The following is a 9,302-nucleotide window of genomic DNA, read 5'->3' as shown; positions in this document are numbered from 1 at the left end:
GTACTATTCAATGTCTACATAAATTCTTTAGCTGCAGTAGATTATGCTCCATGCTTAAAATTGCCTGGAATCTCAAAGTCTTTCTTTTGCCAAGATAGGCTTCAACAGTAAGAAGTGAAAAAGCAGATCTCTCATTCCTCTAAGATGGTTTTAGGGCTCTAGGCTGGAAAACTAAAATCAAATAGAAACGATGAGTCACAAATTATTGAAGCAAATACTTAGTCACACTTAAATCAGTCTGCATCCATCAAGTTAAGCCAGAGTTTTACTGCTACAGACATATTATGAGTACTGGCAAGAGACTACTAGAACTCATCCATAGCATTGAATACAACAATCATTTTATCAATGGGCTGTTTGTACAAGGATGCATAAGGCATGTAGAAAAAGTTAAAAGCTAAAGCAGGTCATCTTAAGACTGGTCCAGGAAGGATGGCAAGACTGATGCTCCTATTCTGGTGGCTGCTAATATTTGAGCATCCATTCCAGGGTAACATTCTCCTGTGTTTCCCCTAGTTAATGCTGCATGCAACCACAACACCTATTCTCTACTTGCATATATACAAACTTAGTTTGTAGGTTTCTTTTCCTAATGTATGCCAAATCAGAAAATAGAATATATACAACGACAGTTCACTTGACCCACTGACCAAGTGTACCAATTAGTAGGCCAGAAACTTCACATGGAGAAGCTTGTATGAGATCACACAATTACAGGTGATTTCAAGCTTGTTTCACTGGTGTTGCCAGTACGTACATAGACCAGCCCATTACAATCATTATACACTTTCTTGTCTGTGAAGCTTGTCTAGTTATTTCCTAGACAGAGCTTAGAGCAGATGCATGAAAGGAACTAATGTCCAACAATGCTCCCCCGCCCTCTGACAGGAACTTATGTCCATTTCCTTGGGTGACTGCACTACTGCAGAAGGGAATATAGACTTTGTTAGCGAGTCTGGACTGCTACCATTGTCAAGGTGATCTCAAGCTTGATAGAATGAGGAACAAAAAAGGTGTTTGTAGCAGAGAATGAGGGCCCTCCTAGTGGCTCAACATCTATAAGACCTCTGTGGTCATTTTCCTAGTCCCCAAGTATCTGAGCAGGATGAATGTACACCCCGAGAACTTTCAGGGTCCTTGACCAAGTAAGTAAGTAAGTAAGTAAGAGTAAGTAAGAGTAGGAATACCAAGAATCCCCTTAGCATTTTCCTCTTTCCTTCCAGAGCCAAGAATATGTCTGGTGCTATTCACATGGGAAGTAGAAAATGGCACAGGAACCTAGCCTCCAATTTACCAGAGTATCTCCTTCAAAAAGTGAGATGAATCTTTTCATGTGTGATCACAAAGTTAGCCAAAAGTCAGACACTGGGCCAACTATAGTGTCTAAGTACTCAGCAGCCAAGTTAGTCACTTGGAAATTACTGGCCAGGAGAATACATTCCTCAGTCCTGATCAGGGAGACTTTAATCCACTAATCTTGGAGTAGTTTCATCACCTTATCCTTGAGTTCTACAAGATTGTGATGGCAGAGCCAGAAAAGCTAAGACGACTTTTATAGCCTTAGGATTCTAACAACTCCCATTCAAGTAAGTAGACTGGGTCTAAGCAATATGCCTTAGTAGAGGCCATTCTTTGGTTTACAGATATGCCATGATAATTGGGTCCTCCATTTCCCTTCACTGTGTCCACATTTGATTTGATTAGGCTTATATTTAACACCATGATTCAGTGTCCTTCCGGTTCTCCTTGTCTTCGCTACTTTGTGTTAGGATAAATTCCATAGACTTGCTGTGGTTTGGGGATTTGAAGCTTTGTGCTAGCTGCATTCAGGGCTGCTGGTCTTGAGATAAAAGTCTACCAGCAATTCAACAATTCTCTAATAAAAGACTCATAATTTGGCCTTTTTAAGCAGTGGCTTCTGTTTCAACTGAGCTGCCCTGTACTACCATCCTACCCCATTTATCAATGGCAAAAATGTTCAACCTGTCAGTGCCTTCACAAACACATGCATACGAACAAGTGTCAACCTTTTCTTGAGGATGGCCATGTTTGGTTTATTGCAGAGTTGTGGCTTGCAGGGAAGCCCACTCCAAGCATAGTTATTACACCTCGCACCTCTTATGCTTTGGCAAGTCTCTGAATTTGAGCAGAGTATAGTGTACTTGGAAATGCTACTCCCCAGCTGAGTAGCACAAAAGGCTTCCAGTTTTGAGTGAAGCCTAGCGCACAAGGGCTCTGTAGCAGATCCAAGATTCAGTACACCCACCCCCCTCTTTCCCCACAACATAGGCCCTAAGACTCTCACATCCCAGTGACAAAGATGCCATGTGGTAGATGCATGCCATCGCAAGCAGAACAGAATGTTTTCGCCAACATGGAGCCATGAAGGCACGCAAAGGAGCAGCTTATAGTGTTGCCATACCCTAACAGGGGCAGGACATTAAGACTGACAAATCATGACCATGAATCTAGACCTGCCATTTTGTACATTCTCTTACACAAGGCCAGTATATTAGAAATCCTTTGCAGGATGAAAATGGTACCCTCAGAGGGTATAGCACACAGAATCTAGAGCCTCTGTCACTTAATTCCCTGGCTGACAACCTAGGCCTTATGGGGATTTATTCATAATCCCTTGAGAGGACAGATGGGGGTCTGGTCCGAGATGACCAGCTACATCTTGTGATCCCTGCTCCTTCAGAGCTTCATCTATGGCCCTGAAATCAGTCGTGAGAGCAAGCATTTCATGTGGATAGAGACAGCTGCTTCCACTTCATGGTGACGAGGAAAAGCAGACCAGGTTATTCAGACTCCTGAGCACAGACCAATGGAGCTGCTGGAGGAAACAAGATTATTGAATCCAGAGAGATCCCTGGGAGAAAGGGAGTGGATAAACTTGCTGGCTCTGTCAGCATGTGCTTTTGTGCTTCTATAGCTTAGAATCAAAGGCCCTTAACCTACCTTGAACTTGGGCCCTGTGACCCTTCGGAAGCAGCCGTTTCTAATGCACAACTGTCATTTGCAGGTTTTGAACCACATGTTCAGGTTGGGCAATTAGAGGAGCTGCGCCATAGTGTCATCAGGAGAAACAGGGGAAAGAAACCTGCAGTGGATAGCTACATTAACTAGGGATCTAGTTGGCATGAAGTTCATCAAGCCCATGATCTGCATCCAGTCTTAATGTGTGCCCCACCTGTTGCAGCCACGCCTTCTGGAGTAAGCCTAAGCTGGAGCCCACTGAGCAAGGATCAAGCTGGCTCACATCCTCACCAGCTGCCTGGGGATGTGAGGCAGTTTATTTTGGTTTGGAGACAGAACTTGCCAAGTTTTACTCATCTAAACAAAAATCTCTCACCCACGAGGCAAGCAGAGGAGAGGACCCTCTCCCCTGTGGAGCTCACCAGTGTTGAGTTGTCCTAGGAACACCATTCAAGGCATCCTTCTAAACTCAGTCCAGTCCCCTCATGTCCTTCTCAGAACAAGGCTAGCCTCCTTTAGTCTTGTCACTAGTTCAGCTACTTCTGTTTTCAAATCCTGAGGTATTAGAGCCCCTCCCCCCCACACTTCCCACCTTGGCCCCAGCTCAGGCTCTCAGCTTGAAAAAAGTATTGTGTTGGAGACCTGAACAGACAGCTACCCCAGAGATTTGGTTCTCTCAGAAGTATACAGAAACATTAGACCACCCCATGTTGTGTTTTATCCTCAGCTTGCTTTCAGATGAGCAAGTCACTGGGATTTAAGAGTATTATGCATGGATGCTACAAAGATTATCAGAAAGGTGCTTTGGCAAGAGGGAGGAAAGAGGGATATTGCCTGACCACTATTACATTGTACAACTTAGCCACACACTGGACAATTATATCAGAGAGATGACACTGAGGAATGCCACAAGTCCCGTGTTGCTTGGAATGTAAAGGGATCATCTGGCAGGCCCTACACACTTGACCACTTGCTATAGCGCATGTAAACTAATGAGCCTGAATGGTACCTCACAAACTCACATGCTCAGGATTTCCCCCAGGGCCTGGATGCAATGCAAGCCACAAGTTACTTGGGAATACAGCCACTCGGCATGAAGCTGTGATCCTCTGCATTCATCTTTGGTACTCATGGTACATTCCAGTAGCTATGGATATCTGCAAGAACCTGCTGAGCTTTAAAAACTTGAAATAGGTCTTTAAGAATAGATCCTTCAAGAAAATCTCTAGGGCACCTGGAAAAATCCCAGATGCATTTTGAATGCAGGCAGGTTGACAGTCTGAGAAAATACGAAGGTAATAACCATACAGAAGTGAGCCTCTGAATAAGGAAAAAAGTTGATGCAAAAAGAGCATCTAATATGACAAGGCCAATGATATAATAGCATTGAGCTCCGGCTATGGCGCACACTAGTGATACCCACTGTCTGGGCCACATACCTCTCAATTATTCCACGCACTTATCTGTAAGGCTGTCTTTAGGCAATCTAGACTAATACAGGGTTCTTTCCTATTCAGCCAAATTAAGACACAAAACACATCACCTTGAGTTAGTTGAATAGAGCTTGAGAATCATGTGATATGTTTGGCTCCACACAAAAGGCAACTTAGTATCCATCTTGAATGACATGCTTCAGTCACCTATCAGCAACATAACATTGTGTGAGCCCAGTTTTAACACAAACCTCCCCAAGCATAAGTTTTAAGGGTGGCGGCCAACAGTCATCTATAGCACCACAAGGGTTAAAACATGGCCTGATTCACCACACCAGGAATATTTGTCTCATTCTAGCTTCTTGTTCACTGCTTCAGTAGCTTGCCTATGTCTCAACCTCCAGAACACAGCTTCTTCAAGTGCCATTTAGGATGCTTTTTCAGAGTAGAGTGGGATGGATGGGGAAAAAGATGAGCCAGCTCTTCTCTGGGAGATAGGCATAAGCCTCCAAGGTTAGGAAGCTGGGTTTGTTGCTGGAAGGCTAATAGAAGAGCTAGTTTAAGCCTTTCTCACTAGGTATTCTAAGGCAGAGAGGCAAGTGACTATGCCCACATTTACACATGAAAAAGATCCAAGGAATTCAGCTTTGAGATAGGACCCAACCTGTGATTCTCAGGTTTCTTCATTTCCAGACATGTGACTTTCAATGGCTGGAATCTCTGTAGTATTGTCTTCTATGCTCTTGAGATGACCGGGGCATCTACATTGGCTCAGATTGGGGAGTGTTCACACTGGAGACTCCAAGACATTAAGATTGGGGCTTCCAACATCCACCCCCCACCCAAGAAAATATGAGGTGAGAAGGTGGGGAAGTGATCACTGGCTAATAATTGGTCATCCACTATAATGAAAGCTCAGTAACTCAGAAAAGCTTGCTTCCAGATAACTGAACACAGGGAACTTCCTGGAGACACAGGTACCCCCAAAAGGGCCCCTTTCCACAAGCCTACATTTGCTCTGCATCTCTATCTTGCTGTTCATCTGAATCCTATAGTTCTATTTACTACAACAGAGCAAGTGACTTCTGTGAGGCGTGATAGCAAATTAAATGAACTGGGAGGCGATATGGACCCTGATAATTGTCCATTTCTAGTGTAGGTGACCACCTACAACTTGCAATTCGCATCTAACATAAGACTCCCAGGACTGAGACTAACACATAGGATAGATGCTCTCAACAGACAAGCCATCAGGCTGAACTAAAACCCCCAGCCAGTGTTCAACGGAGAACACACCCCTGGTGTCAAATGCTTTTTACACGGAGGACAACCACTTTTCCAGTAGCTCACTCCTAAGTGCCAACCACTAGCTCTTCCATGCCAACACAAAGGACTTCTAAATTCTTCCCATTAGGATTCTGCCTCAATTTCCCAGAAGCTCTGGGGATGTGAAGCAGTCTATTTGGGTTTGCATACAGAACTTGCCATAATTTACTCATCAGAAAAAAAGTAAATCTCTGCTACTGCTGGGGCAAGCAGAGGTGAAGAGCTCACCAATGTTGAGCTGTCCTAGGAACATTCTATGGGGCATCCTAGTCCAGTCACCTCAGGTCCTTCCAAGAACAAGTATGGCCTCATTTAGTCTTGTTTGTATTCGGCAGCATTCACTAGCAGCCAAGCATTTGGGCATCTTTCATGATCAGACACAGCATACTTTCCCTTCAGTCAAATGCAAACTTTCCTTTTACATAGAATTGGCATCAGTACTTTACAAAGTCGAAGGTTTCTCTATTGTATGCAATGCAATCCTTTCCACACACAAAGTAGGACTCAAACTCAAACCCTACCCGCCTAGGTTCTATCACTGACCTTGAAAACTGCCTCAGTTTATGGAGCCCATCATTCATAACCTTGGGGCTGGCAGTCTTATGACATTTAATACATGCCGGAGTGCCTCTTGTGGCAGGACACTGGGCACCCTTGGTGAGTTCAGCCTGAGTCTCCAGAAGGGATCTCAAGGGCTGGTACTGTTGGTACTTACAAAGTTTACTAACAAAGGTCTGTGCAATCGCAGCTCGGGGCTTTCCTCCTAACCTCCGCTGTGTCAGTGGGTAGGACAAGGCCCGGGCTGCGGCCTGCTTAAATAAAGTCTTGCTTTGCTTTTGCCATTTTGGGATGTCTGAGTCTCAGTGGCCTTCTTTGTGGTAGTTTTGTGACTTGGCATAACATCAGCAGCCAGTTTTCTATTCTTTCAAGTTGAGAGTGTTCCCTTTATCAGACCAACTAGTCAAGAGAAATCCATTGCTAGATAGGAGCCTTCTATTTTAGCTTCTACTCAGAATTACTAAGAGCAGGGACAGATGTCTGGCCAGCAGTGGGGTACACAAATCTGAAGTGTGTGTGGAGTGAGCAACAGGAGCCTGAGCCATTCTGTAGGTAAACCCATCTTTCCCAGCATTTTAAGTCTAGAAAGTACAGAAAACTCCGCAGTTTGAGGCCTCCAAGCCTTTTTATGAGAACACATCTGCTTGATCTAAGATGTCTCTACGAGTGCACTTCCCTCACTTGTAGGAGATCCGTTTGTCACTCTACTAACAAGGCTAATATCCCTGCTGGAGAGCCACAGAGACTTGTGTAGTTGTAGCTGAAGAGTTTTCCCCAGACTTTCAGCCCCCTCCCCCATCTGCCCTTGTTCCTCAGCTTCTGAGCTCTACTTTTGCATTGGAGTTTTGTCTTGAGTCTGCCTCAGAGTAGCCATCTCTCAGAGAAGTGATTCCCTTGGCTAAACAAGTTCATGCTGTCCTTTTAGTCCCATGAACCTAGATGGCTGTATTGCCTGATACTCTTCCACTGGTATTTAAAATTTCTTCACCAGTTGGAGCTAGATTCTTCCAATGAGCCTGACCTGCACTTTTGGTCAACTTAGCATCTTCCTTCACTGTTCTTACAACGCTACTACCACTCTATTTGAAGAGTGTCCAGTAACTCGTGTCCAGTGATCGTTTGATAAAGTCCAGGCAGATCTACCCACATGTTGACCCTTGAGAACTCTGGCACAGTTTCCATAGCTGCCTTGCGAGCTCATGCTTACATGCAAACACTGCTCACAGCTAATTACAGACCAATTTTAATAAACTTCCTTTTAAAAAGACTCTGCAGGACAACCCTGTGGAGCTTCCTGCGGGGGCCAATCCTCTGAGACCAAAGGAAAAGGCAGGAGGAAGAGTCCGGATACATGGATTATGAAAAGTCAGAAAGGGCGCCACAGTGGGCCCACCCAGGACCCATGGGAAGGTGCCCAAGGGCAGGAGGGCTGACTTGCTCCACAAGGGCAGAGCAGACAGCAGGATCCAGTGGGAACTGTAGTCCTCTGTGCTGGAAGGCCTCGTCTCACGAACATCAACTTGTATCTGTCTGCCATTCACAACACAAGCATGCTGAGAAAAGAACCACTGGACAAGACCCTATCCAAGAAAAGCCAGCTTGGCTGTCCCTGGTGATCCACAGAGAAGAGCCCAGATCTTCAGGAGACACAGGACATGCTGCAGTCAGGAGTCTGCATGGAGCACTTCCCATGAAAGGAAGTTCTGCATTCAAGTTCATTATAGTGTGAAGCGCTCAGCACACCAACATCAAGTAGGGAGGTGGTTTATAGGCTACATGCATGGGCAAGAACATCAGCCTATAGTGTCTACCTCAATTTCTTCACACAAAAGCTTGCATGAAATATTCATACTCCTGAGTGATAAGTCATTTGAGTTTCATAAGGAAAAAAAGACCTGAAGACATGCCTCGTTTCTCTTAACATTGAACCTCAAACATGATCCAAAGTGAGCTTCAAGAGACAAGCTTACCTATGAAGGGCAAAAATCAGTCATTCCTTAAGTTTCGAAGGTTTTAAAACCTGAGAAATATAGAGCCTAGGTAGGTGGTAACCTCATCTGTGACTCCACACACAGAACATCCCAGAACCCAATCTGATGGGTTTGGCTCCTGGCCTATGCTGCCTCTTTTGCACAGTATCCCCACAAATGGGAATTTTCTATCATTAGAAGGAAGCAGAAGTTGTCATTTTCATCTTCGACTTTCATCTGAACCCTTCCACTTCCTTGTTTCTTCTGAGCCATGAGAAAGTGCATGGCATTCCAGCTAGGTCTGTCTTTGGAACACCTGTTGGGCTGGTTTTTCTTTGGAAACTTTTCAGCTAGCTCTTTTTCCAAGTTCTACAGAGTAAGAGGCATTTTGGGTCAGGAAAGGAAAGGGGATGAGCTCATGAGACCCTGTGGAGCAGCTTGGAGGTGGAAGCTCAGGACCCAGAGACATCTGCTCAAAAGTGAAGTGCTAGTTCATAGACTAGTTTCTATCCTCCCTCTCACCACTCATTCAAATGACAATGGTCGACTCAAGTGAATTTGATAGGTTGAGTGTATTACATTCTAAAATTGGTACAACTCATGTGGTTCAGAGGAATCTTGTTCAAGATCTCTCCAGCATCGTCCATACCCCCTCAAAAAAAAAAAAAGCCTGTATTCAGGCCCAGTACTGATGATCCATGAGGGCCAAAGTGAGAAAGCACTTTAGTAGCCCTTTACGAGAGCATTTAGAAACTCCTATAGGGCCTCTGCAAATGCCAGCCTGGGTGTGTGCAATGCTCACAGACAAACCAAGGCCGAGGGGGGCTACTGGGCGTTCTCCAGCAGGCATGCCTTTTTCCTAGCTTTCCCTATGGTCAACGTTTGGCTCTGATCTAGTTCGAGGTTAAGGGGTGAACTTATACCCAATTCTCTTAAAGACCCAGGATCATTCTCCTACACGATGGGCACGCATTGATCGATTAGGTATGGAGGGGAGGTCTAGAACTAGCTTGGTTTTTCAAATCCAAGTCACCAG

The sequence above is a fragment of the Perognathus longimembris genome, chromosome 6 (assembly GCF_023159225.1).
Source record: "Perognathus longimembris pacificus isolate PPM17 chromosome 6, ASM2315922v1, whole genome shotgun sequence".
Classification (NCBI taxonomy): Eukaryota; Metazoa; Chordata; class Mammalia; order Rodentia; family Heteromyidae; genus Perognathus; species Perognathus longimembris.
The sequence above is the reverse complement of the archived record's forward strand: the minus strand, read 5'-3'. Positions refer to the sequence as shown.